The sequence below is a fragment of the Thunnus maccoyii genome, chromosome 8, assembly GCF_910596095.1.
Source record: "Thunnus maccoyii chromosome 8, fThuMac1.1, whole genome shotgun sequence".
Lineage (NCBI taxonomy): Eukaryota > Metazoa > Chordata > Actinopteri > Scombriformes > Scombridae > Thunnus > Thunnus maccoyii.
In genome coordinates, this window is record NC_056540.1 from 4969832 (window position 1) to 4992342 (window position 22511).

The window sequence follows — 22511 nt, forward strand, 5'->3', positions numbered from 1 at the left end:
ATGACCTCAGTGATAATATGTCCAACCACGTAAAACTGGACACACTTCTAGCTCAAATGATTTCAGGGAAAAAAAAAAAAAGTTTTTTAAGCAAGTGCATGGTACCACAACAGACCCTAGCTCAAAGTTCACCTGATTCTACTAAGTTCTGAAAAGGATCTTACCAAGAAACGCAACGGGGAGTGGAAAAGACCATTTCCTGAGGAGATGCAGTTCTACAGGCAAATACTGTCTTCAGCTTTATTAGGCTCAAGGAGTGACATAGAAGATGAGTGGACTATTCTCATATTTATTGTGTCCACTGCAAGTTGCTGTTATCGGTGATGTTTATTTGTATGTTCATTCATTCATCAATTCATTCATTCATTTTCAATACCCGCTTTTCCTGTTCAGGGTCACGGGGGTTGCTGGAGCCGATTATTATTAATTTTTTTTGTTATTATTATTATTATTATTATTATTATAACAACAAAAGTAATAACATATAATTATAAAACACTGTGTACTGTGGCAGTACACATACAGTGGTGCTGCCCCCTCATGAAAATCAAATACCTGTCCCATTGATTTGCTCTAGCGCTGGGTCTGCACAGAAGGCTTGCTTACTGGTTTTGCAAAGAATTAACCACTCTCTATTTTTGTACCATTCTGCATTGAAGTACCATTCTCTCTGGCCAAACAATCTAGAGGTCTTCTTTTTGACTACAGCTGTGCAGCTTTACCCATCCCTATGTCCCGACAACAACCCTCCACACAGCTGGAGCCAGCACTAGCCTTTTTCAGTTCAATGCCGGCGGTTTCGACAGTCTCAGCGGGCACAGAGCTACTGCTTTGAGGTTCTTCTGGCTGTACAACACATACACATACACATACACATGCACACACACACACACTTTTTGGCCCCCACACTTCTGAAATGAATCCGGCACCCCTGATAAGGAGTGTAATTTACTACCAAAGTGCACAGACATCAGTACAATGGCAGAAAACAGTTTCCCCACAGGATTCAGTTTATCAGAGGAGGCAGTGATTAAAACATCAGCATTGTTGGTCAGGGATGATGGCAGGCAGGGATTTGTCTCCTGCCTATCAGGGCATGTATGGACAACTGATATGGCAGGAGTATCTACAACAACACCCTGCAAAGGTTGTTCGCCAAGTTGAATAACAATCGAAAGAGGCTGAGATTAAAGTAAAGCCAGCAATCCAGAAAGCATCTCTATTGTCAAGGGGAAGCTGACAGACACACCATACAACACTGATGAGGAAGCAAGGAAAAAATATTACAAAATGGTGCAGCATGTACAGGCACAGACCAGATTTTGATATTGATACAGAATGAGAAAAGACATTTAGAGTGCAGACAAAGATTATTGTTTCAGATTGATTCAGGCTGACTGACAACTGCTGTCCATTTCAACTTCTTGATGTTTTCAGTGCTGTTTATTGCCTCATGATGATTGACAGCCTGACTGGCCCTGTGTTTGACTGGTCTGCTTCACCAGCATCTGTAAAGTGCAGCTGTTGCTCATTATATAAACAAATTTAGTTGCACTACACTGTTGAAATAATTGATATGGAGAAACACTGTGCTTTTTATCATTTATAGTTCATTCTGAACATGAAGGGTCAGAGATCACATAGTCAGATTTAATACAAAAAAAACGAAAAGAGTAACTATAAAGTGAACACTTATTGGGATTGTGTTTCAGAGCATAAAATGTAAGCAATACTAACCCTAAAACTTTTTTCCAGTAATACTAACTGTAAGTATTAGTGCTGATCCTTATCCCATCCTCACAGGTACCTCAGTCAACCAACCAGAGGGAGGCATCACGTCAGCAATCAGAACATGATCCCTCACTGGCTTCCCATTGGCAAACATTAGCTTGTAAAAACAAGCCACTATTTTAGCCACAGTGTTATTTTGGGCAGATTTCATTTTTGGATATGTTACATGCTCCCCCTGCTGGTTATGATGTGCATATCATTTTGACTCTCATGGTGTCTTGTGTTCTTATCTCAGGTGTATCTGGTCCAGTCTGATTGAGGGAAAACTAATAAAGAGGGGACAGGAACCTTGGTTGATTAAGATATCTTCTCTTGTTGGTTCTTTTGTTTTTTGATGGGTCTGGTAGCCCTGTTTCCGTGGCTTTATTTCTTTTAGGTTTAATTTTAATGTTTGCTTAGGCTAGAGGGAAGAGCCAAGATCCTATGACCAATTGTGGGTTGGTCTGGGTGGCTTTCCTTCCTTTTTTTTAAAATTTTGGCCAGCCCATCCACCTTCTGTTTTTTGTTGTTGCGTTGGTTTATGGTCACATTTATGGTTTATTAGTAAATGTGATGTTTTTTCTACAACTACTTGACTCTCTTGGTTATATTGGACCTCTTTTGTAAAGAGCTTTTCTGGGGGTCGTAACAAAATTAAGTAATGGTGTTGGGGGTAGTGTTATGGAATCTATGGACAGCACTTTCATTTGTTCTTCTGTGATGTCTCAGCTAACATTGGGTATCAAATATTACATCAATATTAATTAATTAATGAATCCCTATTACTGCTGTAATGGATGTCTTTAAATTGGCCACTTCCTTTGGTGTGGATGAAACATCTGTGCAATATGAAAACTCACAGGCCTATAATTGTTGAAAATGATTTCTACAGAAGTAGGGACTGGTTTTACAGGAATAATTACATACAGCATATTGCAGTATTTAACGCACTGCGTATGGAATTTTAATGATGAGTTTAAGAATTAATTGGTTATATCAATGCTTTTGATTTTACCTTGCCATTCTCTATAAGTAATCATTTAGTGAGACCAGAGCCCACTGCAATAATTTCAAAAATGAATGATTCTACAGGGTACATTCAGAGCCTTACCTATGCATCACTTGATCTGTATGATATTATGTGGCTCATGGTATGAACATGACCATGCCCCAGGCAAACTCTACACCAACTGTGTCTAGAGCTGAGTTTGGCTAATAACACACTTCTATTTTCTCTGCACTTGCTTGAAAGGAATCTTGGTCACCCATACTGAGACACCATAAACCATTTGCCATGATCAGTTTATCTGGTTCATTTCAAATAACATGGCTCAGTGATAACTTGCAAAAATAACTCAGAAACTGAGCCCCGAGGCAAGATATTTTCTGTTTACATGTATGATGAGAACAACGTGGCAAGTCATGTCGTTTCAGCCCAACATCCCGAGGAATTATATTCATATTGGTACTGATCTGGCACCTCATAATTTATGTCCAGGGCCAACATACAAAGTGAATTAAGTGTTCAGAAGTCGGAATGGCAGACGGATGTTAAACTTTTAACTTGCTTTTTTAAAAACCATGATCACAATCTTAGCCAAGTGTTTTAGTTTATTCCAGGACTTTACTTGGCTTTCAGATGGATGTTTTATTGATAAACTAAACAGAAAAAGATGATCATCACAAGTACAGCTTCTTGTAGATAATCAAACAATTGGGTTCTTAACTCTTTAAATTGCATCTGATGCACCTGGCTCCAGTTTCTATTAATTTGCTGTACCAGGCTAATGATAATGCTAACTCCAGGATGTCAGAATTCTGAGAGGAAAACATGTTTTATCAACAGGAGCATTATAGATCATATATGCTAACAAAGAAGCTAAGTTTAAAGGCAAACTTAACCAACAGCGTTATTTCTGCACTGTTTCTGTCTTCTTGGTCCTGCTGCATTTCAAACTCTGCGAGTGCAACTCTGCACATGCGCAACTCTCATCTCTCCTACGTGTATTCTCGTGAGGCGGGATGATGCTCCGCTCATGTCAAACATTAATGACACAAAATTTTGAACATTTGTGAATCAACAATAAATTCTCTTATTAAGCCAGATAAAGCTCACATTATTGCTTAACTGTTTTAAAACCTATAACGCCTGATGATATTTATACTATGTGGAGAGGATGTTCCTTTAGGATATCTGCTCTCAAGCAATTTAAGACAAAATTATATTTTTTTATATGACAAAAAATAAAACATGTGTAGATACATTGCACAGCGAAACATGGGGGGTATTTTAAGGGTGTTTGTTCAGTAAAGGTGGACCTTTATTGAGCATGGAAAGGATGACAAACTGTGATATCTGCTCACAACAGCTTTTAAACCAGACCTAATATTCATTAGAAGGAGAAAATTACACTTACATGCGCACATCTGTATTCCAAATATGTGCAAATGTCCAATTAAAATCAATTTGGCTTGATTTTCATGATTTCATTTGACTGGAACCACTTTTGGCCAGGGACACAATGTTACCATCCAACCAGCTTTTGCTGCAATCCTCTCTGCTTTGTACTGCTGATAAATTGGCTAAGTGAAAAAACAAAGGGCCCTGAGAGAGATAATCCAATATGTTATTGTTTATTTGTGGATCATCTTCACTCCTCTCAGCCTTAACTTTTACTTTAATGTGAGAGAGTAGTCTGAGGAATTGTTTAAGACTTAAATGTGTACACTCAGTCAGTTTTGGTATTTCAAATCTCTTGGATAAAAACCTTACTAAAGACAGACATGTCAATGAAAGACATCCAGATGCCCAAATTCTCATACAACATATTGTCAGCAGGGCTCTATGCTAACATTTTTCCCACGGGGTCCATGTGCTCCTAAATGGAGAAAATTAGGAGCACACAAAGAAATTTAGGAGTACAGTGAAAAATGTTCACTTAACACAGAGTTTATTGACTCAGTAATTGGCCGATTTCTTTGCTGTTTATCTTTCACACAAAGTCATTACTGTGTCTTACTGTCTTTAGCCCATTGTCAGCTACCACCTGCTGCTGTTTCTGCTGTTCTGTGCTGTGCTGTGTGTGGGTGTGCTTGGGTCTTTGTCAAAGAGACTCAAATTTCAATACACTGAGGGCGGCCTGATGCAAGATCTGTATTCTGAGAGAACACCATTTCTGCAAGTCAAGTATCAATGAGAGAACATGAACTGAACTATCATTCACCTTTTTGTGTTTCCACAGTCAATAAGTTAATTCATTAATCAGGAACAGTTCTCATTGTGTGTTTTTAACTAGAGCTGCAAAGATTAGTCAATTAGTCAAGTAATCAATTAAACAATCAACAGTAACTGAATTGATTCAGCTACTTTGGTGCACCACTACCCTCCGCCTCCTTATGGAGGCACTGAACAGACTGGTGACAGTCAAATGGATGGCAATTGTAGGTGACAACAAAGAAGAAATGCAAGCAAAATAACTAGCTATGAGCAGCTACCGTCAGACTCTCCATCTCCGCACAGGAAACACAGTGTCTGCTGGAGCTATGACAGTCACTAGAAGTACACTCATGCCCCGTTGTAAAAGTTTCTGTGTGGTACCTGTGTTGTAGCTGAGCTAATATTAATGGCTCAGCACTGAGAGGCTGTCCGGTGTGTGTGTGTGTGTTTGAGGGAGAGTATCACTACATAGCCGCAGCCCTGCTGTTTATCATGTTGATGTTACCATCGTCCGTCCTGAATATCTTGTAAAACTCTGAATATAGCACAGCATAGTTACAGATGTCACTTGTTTCAATTGACGTGATTACCGCTGTAATACTGCAGTAATGCCATGGCGGCAGTGGAGGGGGGTGAAATAATTTATCCAGGAGTAGCTGCAGTGTGCACCAACAACCACCAAATGGCACATGTGAGCAGTCCTGATGTAGTGTCTGTCCGTCTCTCTGTAGGGTAGTCAATACAAAATGGCAACCATGCTTGCCAAGCAGACACGACTGGGGATCAGAGAAATGCCGTGAAACTGCGCTGTTATATTTTCTGTTGGGCCTGTACAATATACTTACACGTTATATGTCTTAATTTCAAAATATTATGATATTTAAATCAACTATCTGTCAAAACAGTTTAGACCTCAATATGTGAAACATGGAAATGTGTCCCCCCCCCAATATTTGCAATTGACTGGACATCAGATTCCCCCAGGAGCTGAAAGAAAGCTGATTTGTTCTCCTTAATATTCTGAGACTCTAAACTGATTCCAAAACGCACTGCATGTGTATCATTCATAGAAAACCTGCTGCATCTCATTTGTGTTCATGTTCAGCAACAGTGAAAAGCAGCTGTGAGTGCGGTGCCAAAGCTTTGGCTCTGTCCTGTAGGTACTGTGGGCTGTCACTGCTTCAGCCCAGAATGTTTTGAGCATAGCCCTACATATGTCTGCTTCTCAAAACTGATATTTTAATGTAACAGAGCAGAACTTAATGTGGAGCATCAGAGGGATGGGGAGAAATATGGTATTGGACATAACAAGACACATACAGGCTGTGGATGTATTATAAGATCGGTAAAGTTATTTTTACAGTGAGTGGAGCAGTTTCTGCAGCTGTCTCCAGTGTTTATAACAATAAGTGTGTCATAAAATTTAGAGTGATGTGCACATTTACACAATTACGAGATGTTAAACATAAGAACCACAACTTTCAAAATCAGAATAATATTATCAACAGTAAGCCCTCCTTTTCTTCATCCCCTGCCATCTCTGCCAATTTTTCACTGCAATTGGCTCTTCTCAATATGAGATCATTGGTTGACAAATCTTTTTTTATGCAACGATTTTATTCTTTCCAATGATCTAGATCTCTTCATGATCACAGAACCTTGGCTCCAAATGATCATGTTCCCCTACTCGAAGCCAGCCCCCCTGGTTATTGTTTTTTAAACCAGCCCAGAAAAACAAGCAGGGGTGGAGGGGTCGCTCTTTTATATAAAAATAGCTACAAATGCTCCAGCATAGATTCGGGGCCATTTAACAGCTTTGAATCCCTACCTTTCCTGATTAAAAGGAAGTTGTTTGTCTATTCTTGGTAATATATAGGCTGCCTAGATGTGATCCCAGCTTTATAAATGAATTTGCTGAATTGCTGTCCTCAATTCTGCCTAGATTTGACGAGTTTATGATCCTTGGAGACTATCCATCCACATATCCATGTCTGCTGCCCTGATGACCCCCTGGACCTGGAGCTCTTAAACTTTATTGAGTCTTTTAACCTATCACGTGATCTAACTGGTCCTACTCATTCAAAACTCTGGATCTAGTCCTATAACATGGTATAACTATTCCTGATGTTGAATGTGTGGATTGCCTGTAACTCTGACTACCAACACCTTACCTGTATCCCATTCCCCAATACTAGATCTAGAATTTTTAACTCATCCTCTGCTACTAAATGTATTTCTGTCTTCAATATGCCCACTAGTTTCTCTTGCTTACCTCATTTGGAAAGTGAGCTGTTATATAATTTTAATAATTTGTGTTCGTCCATTTTAGATGCAATTGCTCCTTTCAAGACCTGAAAATCTAGTTGCCCCTTAATGCCCTGGATAAATGAAAATATTCAAGAGCTGAAACAAACATGCTGCCGGGTGGAGCATCTGTGGAAATCATCCAAACTCACAGTTCACCTGGAATATCTTAGGTGTCTTTTTAAGACTTTGCAGAGGTTAAAAATTCTAGATCTAGGTCATTGATCCTTCCTTGGGCCAGATACTAGAAGCCACCCCTGAGAGATGCAATGAATTTCTGTCCTTCTTTACTTAGAAGGTCTCAAGCGAAGTCGCATTTCTCCCCCTGATTCTCCAATTATGGTGGAGAGGCCCCGTGCAGTTTTCCTCTGCTCATTCAACCCAATTACTTCATCCTCTTTAACTGATATGATAATGAAAATGAAACCCCTCAACTTGTCCTTTAGATATTCTTCCTGTAAAATTTATAAAGGATCTTCTTATTACAGTTTCACCTTCTATTCTGCAAATTTTAAACTGCTCTCTGTTGACAGGTTCTGTTCATGAATTTTTTAATACTGCTTTTGTTCAACCACTTCTAAAAAAGCTTCTGATCTTAACAAGGCCAATTTATAAGCTCCCATTTTAAGCTATGGTTTTAGAAAATATTGTAGCAGATCAACTGCTTGCTTTTATTCATTAAAATAATATTTGAGAAATTCCAATCTGGTTTTAGAAAAAAACATAGTACTGAAACCACTCTACTCAAAGTAATTAATTGGACCTAAGCACAGTATTCTATACCACTGACCATGATATTCTCTTGGATCGTCTTGAAAACTGGATGCGTATCAGTGGCACTGCTCTGAAATGGTTCAGGTCCTATCTAAAGGACAGACGCTTCTGCATTGGTATGGCTGATTCTAGGTCAGCTATAACAGCTTTTCGCTGAGGGGTACCCCAAGGCTCAGTGCTAGGTCCAATCCATTTATATGCTCCCTCTAGGATGCCTCATGTGCAGACATAATATCAGTTTTCATTTTTACGCATACAATACTCAGATCTATCTAAACTGTGACCCTGAAAACAACATCAGAACAATGCCAACTTGCTTAATTATCTGAATGACATCCATGTGTGGATGTCTCAAAACTTTCTGCAGTTAAACGCTGATGAGACAGATGTACTAATCATATAGTGCAAACAGCCAACTTTCTTGGTTCACTATCCCATTCAATAACTAAGCATTGCAGCAATCTTGATGTCTTTTTTTATCATAACTTCACACTGGATAAACATGTTAATTCAATTGTTCAATCCTATTTTTATCGTCTTAGAAACATTTCAAGGATTAGACCATTCTTTTCTGCCAAAGATCTCAAAACTGTCATTCACGCCTTTACAACCAGCCGATTAGACTACTTTAATTCCTTGCTCTCTGGCATCAGCAAAAAATCCCTCTCCTGCCTCCAGCTCATGCAAAACTCTGCAGCCACCAATCCTGGCTTCCCTTCACTGGCTACCTGTTGCTTTCAGAATTTTTTTAAATTTTTTAATTGATTACTTACAAAGTCCTGAGAGGCCTCACCTCAAGCTATCTATCAGATCTCTTATTGCCCTACATCCCTTCCCGCTCCCCGAGAGCATCGCTTCTTGTTGTTCCAAGGTCCAGATTGATACACAAAGCAAAGACAGAGCCTTTACAGTCAGGACTCCTAGAATTTGGAATGACCTGCCTGAGGAGATCAGGGCTGCCAACTCTATCTCATCTTTTAAATCACTGTTATAAACCCACTTGTTTAAAATTTCTTTTTGATGATCTTATTATATTTTATGGCATTTTAGTTCATTTTACTTTATTGGTGTTTTATAATGTGCTTACTTTTTATGGCTTTCAGTTTGTTTTTACATTTCAGTTGTTTTCTGTTTTTATTGTAAGGCACTTTGTAACTGTGTTTTGAAAAGTGCTATATAAATAAAGTTATAGTTTAGTTGTAGTTATAAGTTAATACTGAGCTCAATCAGAGCTGTCAGGACTTCTTTATTTTAAGTAACTAAAAGTCCAAGATAAGCCTATTGTCCCATATCTACTTCACCCCCTTAATGTCAGACTGAAGATTTTGCCCTTGATTGTGAATTTCTAATAACATTTCACTACATTAAAAAAAATCAGCGACATTTACATTAACTAGCCTACGTTTATGTTGTGTTTTTTGAATATAACAAAACAGAATAATAAGAAATAAATATCAAAATCTCCATATTAAAACTGTGGTAGGTAGTGACAGCTGACATGACAACACATGTGGGTTGTCATAGTAACACAACATGCTTTCTGGGTTGGGAGTTTTGCAGGAGCTCAGCAGTCAGAAAAAAAGTGAGTGTCAGAGCAGTGATGGAGAGATTTGAGATGGTAAACAGCTCAAATAAATGCTAAAACATCTCAGCTCTCAACACAGAGACAACTGAATCTGAGCCAACCAACAAAACTACTCAGCTAATGGCTTAATGGACAGGTTTTGGCTGCTTGTGGAAGATGGATATCATTATTTGCGCATTCACTGTGGTCTATTTTTCTTATAATTTATCTATGCTTATATATATTTTTCTTCTGGAATGTAAACAACAGTAACATAACCCTATTTCCCCTCCGGATCAGTAAAGTATTTATGATTCTGAGTCTAATTACTACAGTTAATTAATTGAATTCTTAATTGTTTCTCATATTTCTCAAATATGGCTCATGCTACCTTCTCATATATAGCTTCACTTGGACATTTAAGAGAAATAAATCTGACAATATTCTCTTGGGGATCATACTTCTCAGATTTATCTCATGAAAGTCTCAGACTCATCTCACTTTCTTCTCTTTACTATAACCAACTGCCCTACTTTGAGGGGTTACTACCACAGCCCCCCACAACCCTCCACTACCACAGCTAGAGAAATCAGCTTTAATTCACATGGATTCAATGATAATGCTGTACGCTGTACAAATGCAAACCAGCCAAAGTAGAAAGGGAACTGTGACTCTTGATCTACATTTTCCAAATATTAATATTATAATATTAATATTATTATAATAATTTAATGTGGTTCATGTATTTTGGTTCACATTTATATTGCAGGGGTTGGTTATACTCTTATTCTAAAAGGTACTCACTTCATTTTAAAGGAATATCTCTGGCAATCATGCATAAGCGAACGGGTTCTGATATTTACATGCATTTATCGCTTCTCAAGCTCCCCACTCACCGACAGTAAATTAATGAAAGCTTTTTTCTGTATCCTAATTATAACAGACCACATTGAGGGTGAATACCATTGATAAAGTGTCTTTCATTTGTTCCCTCAATATTTAGTGTTAAACCGACTCCAAAAAGCTCTGTATGTGTATCACTCACAGAAAACCTCCTGCTTGTTTGTGTTCAATGACGACAGCAACAGTGAACATAACAGCTGTGAGCACAGTGCAAAGCTTTGTGTCCGTCCTGTAGGTCCCAGGGGCTGCTAGTACTCCAAAAATACACACTCTCCCTGGAGTTTTTTGCCCTTAATATCTTGTCATATCATATCTTGTCATATCATCACATTTATTCATTTTACATGGAGGTAAAATTAATACCGAATTATGTAACATGTTCGCAGAATAAGTAAGTGTCTGTTTATGAGAAATCATAGGTGATCTTTTAGAAGTAGAGTAGATGTTTACTAGTAAACTAGGCTCTACTAAATTTGTTAATGGAGGTTTTCCTCCAACAGTACGAAACAGGTGAAGACTTTACCTGATGATATTTAAACTACATTTAACTAATAAAAATGTTTACTGTTACATTTTAAATGCAGGATTTTTACTTTAATAAAGTTGTTTCAGAACATGACACTTAATGTCACAAACTGAACTGGCTGATAGGACAGTAATCCTCGCTTAGCATGATGCTAACAACATATTAATACAATGGGAAATCACAGAAAAATGGAAAAGGTAGCAGAGTTTGCGTTATACTATTTAACTTAAAACAATTACTAGATATGTGCACAAACAGTCTTTATGAACCCATAATCATTTTTAATGTAACAGTAGCATTGCCAAACAAACAGCATGACAAGGGAACCTTGAATTAAGATGTGACAAACACAATGTGTAGTGCTAATCTACAAGAAAGATAGCTCACTGCAGTCAGTCAGTTTTTTTCTGCAGTTGCTTCACTTCCGGTGGAGTTATTGAGCAGAAATATGGACAGCGCCACTCTGCCATTGCAACCTCATTGTGGCCTGAGGGGGTATTATCCTAAAATCCTGTCAACAGTGCTGCCACCTAGCATCTACAGTTATCTAGCACTGTGGTAAAACAGCGGTAAAGCAGACAAATGAAATGAGTAACATCTGTAGTTATGGGCCCATATGTTGCGTTTATTGGCACAGAAAAGGAATACATCTTTGGTTTATTAGCACAACGTCACCTCTCTGCCATCTCTTATCAGGCTTGCTAATGCTACCAGCAGCTCTGTGAGTGAAAGGCACAAGCTGAGGCTACAGTTAGCAGTGTGCTGATATTTATATTTGGTGGGGGGGGGCGGGGGGGGTCATGGTAGGTTGTAATCTTCACTGTGCTCATGAATTATTTTTCCAGTTCACACATATCTTTTTTTGAGGGGCAAATCCGAGTGAAATACTTGCACTGTAGAGCCCTGGTCAGTTCAGTAAAGGAGCTGGAGAGTGAAGTAAATCAATTATTAAGAAAAATAGATAAAGTTGATGTGGATACTATAAATAACCAGGAAACAGAGCACAATAGTTTGCAACTTCATTTTAATGATTAGTATCCCTATATATACCAGCATGATTATCTACTCAAGATACATTGCAAACTACAGAAAGAAACAAAGAGTTGCCTTGCATGCTGTCTGGGCACTTTTTCATACTGTTGGTGTTGATGCACCACTTTGGTCCAAACTGATATACCGTATCTCAACAGCTACTAGATGGATTGTCATGGAATATGGATTAAATATTCATGGTCCCCAGAGGATGAATCCTATGACTTTGCTGATGCCCAGACTTTTCATCTGGTGCCATAGGCAGATCAGAGTTTTCACTAATCCAGTGAGGTATTGCATCAACTGCTACATTTGTGGTTTCCACATTATGTAATCTAATAACTTTTATGATCTCCAGCCTTTTCATCTAGCACCTTCATATTAAAGTCTTTGGCTTATGGTTTACCAAATACCTGCAAAACTAAAGAAGTTCCCATCTGGCTCAGCTGCACTTTGTGTTTAGTGCTAAACAACAAACGTTAGCATGTGAACATTCTAAACTGAGATAAAAGCATTACTTGCTACACATCACAAATACACTATTGCTAACTAGCTTACAGTTAACATGTGTTCAGCTAGTACATTAGCAGTCTGCAGGGAAGCAAACAGTAAGACTTGCAGGTTTGCTGAATGACAAGGTGAAAATTTGCTGAAAACACCTTAAGAGTCTACACCATACTAGTGGCTGTTTATCCTGTACATTGTTGTGGAATTTGTCGCAGTATACCCTGAATCCCTAAGTTGATTTAGCATGCTGATTGCATATAATAAGTTTTACAAAGCTTGACTACCAGTTGTACCTTGTATCTTTGACTTTTTTATATAGCCTAACCAGGTGTTTGACACACTCTAAGGTAACCATATTGGCAAAAACCAAATGAGATGTTTACTGGCAGAACTTACTGGTCACCTGTGATAACGCTGTCCGTTTCACTGCTCTATAACTGCCTTATTTTTTGCTTGTGGTTTGATGTGTGGTAGGGTGCCATGCTGTTGGTCCGATGGCCCATTATTCCACAACCTCAACAGTTCAAAAAACTTCCCATTGGACTGAAAGCCCATAGTCTGACAGCCCATTATTCCGAAAACAAAAGCCCACTGCTCCGAAGGTCCATTGCTCTGAAAATACACACTCTCGCTTGACGTGCAAGTGATCATTTTAACCCAAACCATCATCTTTAACTCTCTCTAACCCTAACCAAGTGGTTTTTGTGCCTAAACCTAACCAGACCTTGACCACAGCGTTGTTACACCATAAAACATAATTATTTTTTAACAAGCACATCAAAATACACTAAGGTATTAAGGGCAAAAGACGACCATAAATAATAACCATAATTAATCGGTCTTAATAATAAGGTCTTTAGCTAAATTTGGTGTAATGTTTCACTCAGTACAACTGCAATTTAATAAATCAGCAGTTATAAAAATGTGCAAACTGTGTCGTTAAAGCAGACAAGCATCATCTGGGAAACATCACATTTATTCACTTTACATGGAGCTAAAATTAATACCTAATTATGTTAAATGTTTGCCGAATAATAGTTAAAATATTTTTTCAATCAATCGTTAGTACACAGGTGACTGTAGGCCAAACTACATAGTAAAAGCTGGCATGTTTGTGTTGCTGCCTCGTCATCAGTCATTTAAAATGTAACTTATCAAACTGACTTTTCACATTTTACTCAGTTCTTCTGATAAATTCAGCGTCATGTTTCACAAAGCAGAACTCAGATTTAATTAAATCACATGATATAAAAATTGCGTGGATGTGTTTCGGAATGTCAAACAGTAACGTTACACATCTTACTTTAGTTTATTTAACTTAGGTCACAGAAGAGCGATTAAATTTAAATATCAGCCGAAATGAGAAGTCTCTCTTTAGGAGTCGTACAAAGTCATACGTTTTGATTTACATTATGATTTATACATTATCTGTTCAATTGAGCAATATGTTAACGGAGTCTGGAAAGTAGTAACACCAGCAATCACTGAACTCCTACTCCAGAGTGTGTATTTTTCACAGACCTTGAGAACAGTGAGCTTTTGCTTTTGGGACAACAGGCCTTCGGATTATGGGCTCAGTCCAATGGGACATTTTTCAAACCATTGAGGTTTTGGAATAAGGAGCCTCTGGACCAATGGGCAATACCTGTGTGGTAGTAAGGGATAAATTGACTGTAGGAGTGCATCTGGAAATTTCTCTGCTAAACAAATTGCAGTTATCGTCTTTGACTTGACTGTTACCATGGATTTTCTCATCACTTTTATCCAGGTCATCTCTGATTAGGGTGATATCTTTAGATTAGGTTCTTGGTTCATTCAGGCAAGTGCACACACACACACACAAACAGGCACCAACAGAAACACAGATAAATGAACACAATTTATGTACACAGATAAACACAAAACATAAGAAAATATGCAAATCTCACAACACATACACATTCTTCACACAAACTTTGCATTCATAAACTCACAATTACACTAATGGATGATGAACACATACATATAGATAAATGAGGAAAAACACACACTAAAATCCCTTTCTGGCGGCACATACACAAACATGCACTGAAATAAACTTTGTTTATGGGTGCTATCTTCTATGACTTGGTAATAAATAATAAAAAAAATAATAATAAAACACTGAATCCCATTGGTGTTGATCTATGCTACAGCCAGAGGATAAAAACAGAGGGTGTGCATGAGTGTGTGTTTGTGTGTGTGTGTGTGTGTGTGTGTGTGTGTGTATGTGAGTGAGTGTGTGTGCATATGTATATGTGTGTGTGTTGCCATAACCCTGTCAGTGTATACCCAGGAGCCTTGACACAATAATAAGCCCATCCTCCTCCCAAAGGCCTGCAGTCATATTATTATTCACTGGTCCAAATATGGAAAAACAGCCGATACCTCAGAGATAACAGGGAGGTGGGGGTAGGATAGACAGTACCAAATATGTGTGTGTGTGTGTTTATACTTAGTGATGTCCTGCCAATCAAACTTTCAAGAGAGATGAAGAGAGAGGGAAAAAAAGAGAGTTAGTTTGGTCCCACTTTTTGCTGGCTTTTCTTGTGTTTCGTGCCAGTGTTTAGCCATTTGTGTCCACTGATGACGTGAGCAACCACTGACACAATAAAGTGAAATATTTATTGTTCTATGCTAGGTTACTTTGCACTCTGGCAGCCCCAGGTGGCAGCAGAAGATAACATCTAAGCTGAAGGATTCATTAGTCAAAAACTGTGAAGCGATATCTGTAAAATACATTCTCCTCTGACTGTAACATTGTTTATTTTATTAGGGGGAGATGGTGAAGGGGCAGAAATCAGTTTTTTTAATAAACCCCTTACATTAAATTTTGATCTGTCACTTTCTGTATGTGGAGACTGTTTCCTGCCAGTGATCACACCCAACATAATTTCACTCAGGCAGAAATGGTAAATCTGTAGGGTTTCAGTTAGAAGGAATGACATATTTTATCTCTGTAGCGTGATTTAAGATGAAAACAGTAAAGTACATTTACATTAATATGTTGCCTTGTGCAGGTTTAACATAAAAATCCTCCGCACATCAGAACATCAACGTTTTACACCTTTAGTTTGTGTAAGTGAATTTATATGGTTATGGTTTCCACACCAACAGATTCATTTTTGACTTTGGACATACATATCTCTGATGAAATATTCTAAACCCTTTGCTGAAGCTTTTGACCATACTCCACGGCCTTCTTCAGTGTATGCAACTTCCTCAGGAACCCCAAGTAAATGACACCAATTACAACAGCTATTGGGGACACAGTGAAATGGTAATGACCCTGAGTGACAGCCTGAAAGAGCACTGGAAGTAAACACAATCAGAACAAAAAACTGGTCACAGCATTGACTGGGAAAGGGTAACACAATCATATATGACTACTTGTTATCACATGACCAACGTTCCATACTTAGGTCACATGATGGCACCTGAGCAAGTTCTGATCACTGAAGAAGGCCTTAGAACATAGTTGAAAGCTCTGAAAAAAGCTTACAAACATTGGTTTCTACTTTAGCAAGATATTTTCTTGCAACGACAGATAAAAAGATTAAAGGGGAAGTCCACTTATCTTACAAGCCTGTCCTCCCAAGAAAAACGGTTGTAATGTCAAGTCGCCAAGAATGACCTATAGTTATGTTTGAGTGACAGACGCCATCTAACGGCCATAGTAATCATCAAATTAAATTAAATTAAATTTTATTTATTAAGCACCAAATCATAACAAAGTTATCTGAGGGCACTTTTCACATAGAGCAGGTTGAGACTGTACTCTTTAATTTACAGAGACCCAACAGTTTCCCCATGAGCAAGCATTTACCAGCAGCGGCAAGGAAAAACTCCCTTTTAATGGGAAGAAACCTCAAGCACAACTGGGCTCGATGTGGGCAGCCATCTACTTTGACCAGTTGGGTTGAGAGAGAAAGAGGGAAGGGGAAAGGGGGGAGAGAGACACATCCCACATATTCCATTGGGATAATAGGGTACTATGAGCTCTTTAAGATGATGGTGCCTGACCATTAAGGGCTTTGTGGGTGAGGAGAAGGATTTTAAATTCTATTCTGGATTTTACAGGATGTCAATGCAACAAAACTAAAATGGGAGAAATATTATCTCTTTTTCTAGTTTTTGTTAGTATACGTGCAGCTGCATTCTGGACCAGCTGGAGAGTCTTTAGAGACTTCTTAGGGCAGCCTGATAATACAGAATTGCAATAATCCAGCTTAGAAGTAACAAATGCATGGACTAGTTTTTCTGCATCTTTTTGAGACAGGATGTGCATGATTTTTGCAATATTACACAAGTGAAAAAAGGCAGTCCTTGACATTTGTTTTATGTGGGAGTTAAAGGACATATCCTGATCAAAGATAACTTCCAGATTCCTTATGGTGGTGCTGGAGGACAGGGTAATGCTATCCAGAGTAGCTATGTCATTAGATAATGTGTTTCTAAGATTTTGAGGGCCAAGCACAATAACCTCAGTTTTGTCTCAGTTTAGTAGCAGAAAATTGCAGGTCATCCAAGTCTTTATGTCCTTAAGGTATGCTTGGAGTTTAGTTAACTGATTGAATTCATCTAGCTTCATTGATGAATATAATTGGGTATCATCTGCATAACAATGAAAATTTATGGAGTGTTTCCAAATAATATTACCTAAAGGACGCATATATAAGGTGAATAGTACTGGTTCAAGCACAGAACCTTGTGTTTAACTTTTGCATGCATGGGAGATTCATCGTTAATTTGTGTAAACTTAAATCAATCTTATAAATATGGTTTAAACCAGCTTAATGCAGTTCCTTTAATGCCAATTAAATGTTCCAATGTCTGTAATAGGATGTAATGGTCAGTGGTGTCAAATGCAGCACTAAGATCTAACAAGACAAGTACAGAGAGAAGTCCTTTGTCCGATGCGATTAAGAGATCATTAGAAACTTTCAGCAGTGCTGTCTCTGTGCTATGATGCGCTCTAAATCCTGACTGAAACTCCTCAAATAAACTATTGTTATGTAGAAAGTCACACAACTGATTTGCTACTGCTTTCTCAAGGATCTTAGAGAGAAAGGGAAGGTTAGATATAGGTCTATAGTTGGCTAAAACATCTGAATCAAGAGAAGAAGAGGTTTAATTACAGCTACTTTACAGGACTGTGGTACATAGCCTCTTACTAAAGACAGATTGATCATATCTAGTAAAGAAGTGCAAAAAAGGGTTAGATTTCCTTAAGCAGCCTAGTTGGGATGGGGTCTAAGAGACAGGTTGATGTTCTAGATGAAGAAATCGTTGAAGTTAGTTCAGGAAGGTCGATTGGAGAAAAATAGTCTCAATATATATATATATATATATATATATATATATATATATATAGATATATATATATATATCAGGTTTTACAGCTGCTTCTAAGGTTCCTGTGTTTGGGGATAAATTGTTTCTGTTGAGGGTATTATTGATGTTAGAAGTTACCTTTTCCTCCTATGAGATGTCAAAATCTCTGCTGTGAAAAATGTCTTTTCATAGCAAGGTTACAACTAAGATGTCTATGAGGTTAAAATGAGTGTTGCACGTTCAAACTAGGTTATAACTCGTTACATAATGCCTGTTTGATCATGAATTTTGTCTCTAATAGTTAGAATTTTATCATTAAAGAAGCTCATGAAGTAACTACTGAGAGCTATAGGAATATATGGATCAATACAGTTATGACTCTTTGTCAGCCTGGCAAAAGTGCTGAAAAGAAACCTAGGGCTGTTTTTATTTTCCTCTATTAATGATGAGTAATAGGCGGCTCTGGCATTACAGAGGGCCTTCCTATTTGTTTTAAGACTATCTTGTGAGTTTTAAGACTATCTAAACGAGCTTCTTCTAGTTTGGTAGAACGCCATATCCTTTCAAATTTTCGTGATATTTGTTTTAATATGCAGGTTTGGGGGTTATACCACGGAGCTATGTTTTATTATATTCTTTTAAAGGGGCAGTGGAGTCAAGTGTTATTTGCAATGAGCCTGTGGCACTATCAACAAGATCATCAATTCGGGAGGGACTAAAGTTATCATAATAGTACTCAGTTGTATTGAGACATGGCATTGAATTCAGTACTAATGGAATTGCTTCCCTAAATTTATCTACAGCACTATCAGGAAGACTTCTAGTGAAGACATTTTTGTCTAATGTTGTGTAGTCCATTAATAGGAATTCAAAAGTTATTAAGTAATGGTCTGATAAAATAGGATTTTTGTGGAAAAACTATTAAATCGATGCCATAAGTCAAAACAAGGTCAGACCTTAACCACAGCATTGTCACATCATAAAACATAATTATTTTTTAACATTGATTTGTAACAGTTTTGGAAAGCCTTAGCCACTTTTGAATTAAAGTAACTTTCAAAGTATTTCAGTAATACAGTTGCCTACTACAAAGTAAGTATAAGTATCCCCGGTCACTAGGGTTGTGTACTGCATCTGATGGAGCAACCAGCATTTGTCGGTTTGTGGAGTTTATCAGAGACTACCTCCAGAATTTGGGTGTGGAAAGGATGGAATGGCCTTCCAGCAGTCCCGACTTCAACCCCATTGAACACTTGTGGGATCGGCTTGGGCATGCTGTTTGTGCCAGAATGACCAACACAACTACATTGGCTGACTTGCGACAAATGCTGGTTGAAGAATGGGATGCCATCCCACAGCAGTGTGTGACCAGGCTGGTGACCAGCATGAGGAGGAGGTGCCAGGCTGAGGCTTCTGTTTGTTAAATGAATAAATTGTTAAATTGTCAATATGTCTTGTTTCTTCAAACTTCAGTCATCCAATCCACCAAACACCAAACAAGAGTCAATGGCAGAATAAGCTGTTTGTCATTGGCAGAGAAGATTTAGCATATTTTTCACGGGTGCAACCCACATACTCAGCTCTGCTGCTCATCCCACAAATGCATGTTCCTTACAAATGTGGCACCATTTAAAAGGGAAATATAGGCTTTCCAACGGTATAAGATTTATTGCCAAGAAGCATTGTTACAACAAAGAAATAATCTACCAAACACAAATTTCCTTACTTTTTGTGCTATGTTTATATATATATAATATAATATAATAATCTAGATATTTTGTCTTCACTTCTGGGAAGCTGTTGTGTTGTCCATCTTAATATGGACAGTCTATACCATATTTTGACAAAGGAAGACGAATATGTGAAATAAGGAGAGACAATATCTCTGGTCCTGCTGCATCGATTTTGATCTTCCTTTTTTAAAACTGTAAATTGTGAGTCCAACAATGTTATACGATTACAATACTAAATCAGTATAGTACCATTTTAAAGGAACAGTTAACTTAATCTTGATCAAAGAAATATGTCAATTTTCGAGTTGTTATTTCTGTAACTTTACTTGAAACACCAGTACAGCTACCTTCATCTCATTCATGATTGTCACATTTTTTGTGGCAATTTTTCTGTCACCATTCTTCTTATTCCTTATCCTGACTACAAAGCTCTGATTGGCTCTGGGAAACAACCACCAGTAAGCACAGCAACAGTATAGTCTGGAACCAGCTGGTTGTGCCTCATCATTTTTTTGCTGCCCAACCCACCAATCTTCTGATTCATTTCACAGGGGATAAAATGAAAGCATATAACAGATAATCTGAACAGCTATTTGTAATGACAGTTGTATTTTTTGTTGAGACTGCAATTTGTCCACTAATTTCGATAAAATAAATAGACACCCGGGAAAAATATTACTCTTCTTGTGCAGCCATTTAAAGGAGAATGGAAATATGGTGATATGAGGGTGATTGATGATACTCTCAGCAACTGTGTCAGCTTTTATCTATTCAAATTCACTTCACAGTTTGTGCTGCTGATCCGATCTGTCTGTGATTATGTGTATGTATGCTACATCCCCTTTGTTTATGACCTTGTGTATGTGCCAGCATGTTTAAAAAATATCTTGTATTGCTATCATACATGCAGTGAACTCCATTACTCTCTTCACTTGCATATGAAAAATGAATGGAGCCCTGACAGTGATACTCATATGAGGATAGTTTGCAGTATGTGTATGCATACATGCTCTGAATGCATGAGAGTGCACACTGCGTATGCATCAGTGCCTCTGTATGTGTGTGTACCCACTTATGCATGCATGTCTGTTGTGTGTCTAACAACAGACTGTTTGTCAGCATCATAAATGATTTGCCTATTAATTAGGAATGATGCCTAAACTGTTGGAGGCAGCCGAGAGAAAAGTCAGAAGCCAAAAGTTCAAAAAGGTAATGCTTCAATTAAAATATTCATTAAGACTACCCCGTTTGCTCAGTCATCCGTGACAAATGATTTGCTGCTGCTGGTAGGACTTCAATTTGTTCCAACACACACACAGTATTTGAGTCACCATGACTCAGATTAAAGGAAAGTAGAGCAATCTGTCAAAAAAATAGATATGTGAGTGAAGTCAACAAGGCTCCAGTATGCATCTAAAGTGCATGTATCATTGTAAAATGTCCTGAAGTGGGTAAATAAATGACATATTATATTCACCACATCTGAAGACATCCTCTGTGTTTCCTTCAGTACTTTGTAACTGTCATTTGTTGGGGTGAAAAAAGTTTGTTTGCTCTCCAGTGCACTCGCAACACAAATGAAGCCCTCTCTGTATTTGTTTGCCTTTCACTGAGTTGGAGACTTGGGAAATTAGATTGTAAGGAGTGTACGGGCTGTATAATAAAATGTCTACACAAGGAGGTTTTAGACAATACTCTTAAAAAAAAACATTTATATCCTGGTAAATGAAACAAGATTCACTGCAGACATTTAGTAAGGCTTTGACAGCACAAATACTTTGACTATTACAGTCTGAAATGGAAACATACACAATGATCTTGTGTGCTCTCTACTGGCAAAAAAAAAACAAACAAAAAAAAACAACAACACTGGATGTCAACCATGTTTTTCTCACAGTGCAATTTGACTGAATGACATTTCATACATAATATCTTGTGTTTCCATTATGATGATCATAAAACAGTATGTATTGATATACTTGCAAAAACTAAATACTAAAAAGTAAATTTTTATTAGAAATATCACATTGATCTGCAAAAGACATATACGGATGTCATCAGAGTTCTGGTTAAGCCCAAAGAACCTGAGTGTTGGGACTATTTGAAAAGGTGACCTGGTTCAGATCTGACTCTGGATTGGTTCATTTGTGGTGTGAAAGCAAAGCAGACCAATCACAGAATGTTGTTATAGTACAAATGTGATGTTATTACTAAATAGTAATAGCAGTAATTACTATCCTGCAATTACTAAATAGCAGGAACTGTCAATTAAGTGATCTCTTAAGGCGTGTATGTATATGTACATCAGGCAATATCACTTGGTTACCATGGTAACATGTATGCCCGTAAGCATGAGTGCGGGGATTTTCCGTGATAGATCAGAAAGAGAAGTGTCATGCTTGTGTCTTTTATTTGAGCAGTTCCTGAATAAAATGTGAGCAAAACATAGCAACCAGGTTTCTCTACTGTATATATTTTGGTACAAGACTCACTGTTTTGTTTTTTTTTGTTTTTTTCCAACCCCAAATTCTCAGAAAGAAAATCTTAAATCTTTGTGACTCCAGAAGATAAATTAACACACAAGGTGCAGTTAAATGCTACAGGATTTATCACCACATCCCACTGAGTCCATTTAGTGTTGATGGTGCAGAACAGCATAACCAAAAATGAGTTACCTGTAATTGTCAGTCCATATGCGTTTATCTTTACTCCTCTAGGTTTTTGAAATATGTTAGTGTAAAGAAGTAACTATCCTGAACTAAAAGGCAAAGAAAATGATGAATAAAAAATATATTAATTGGTCTGGACCATCTGAACAAAATTTCATGT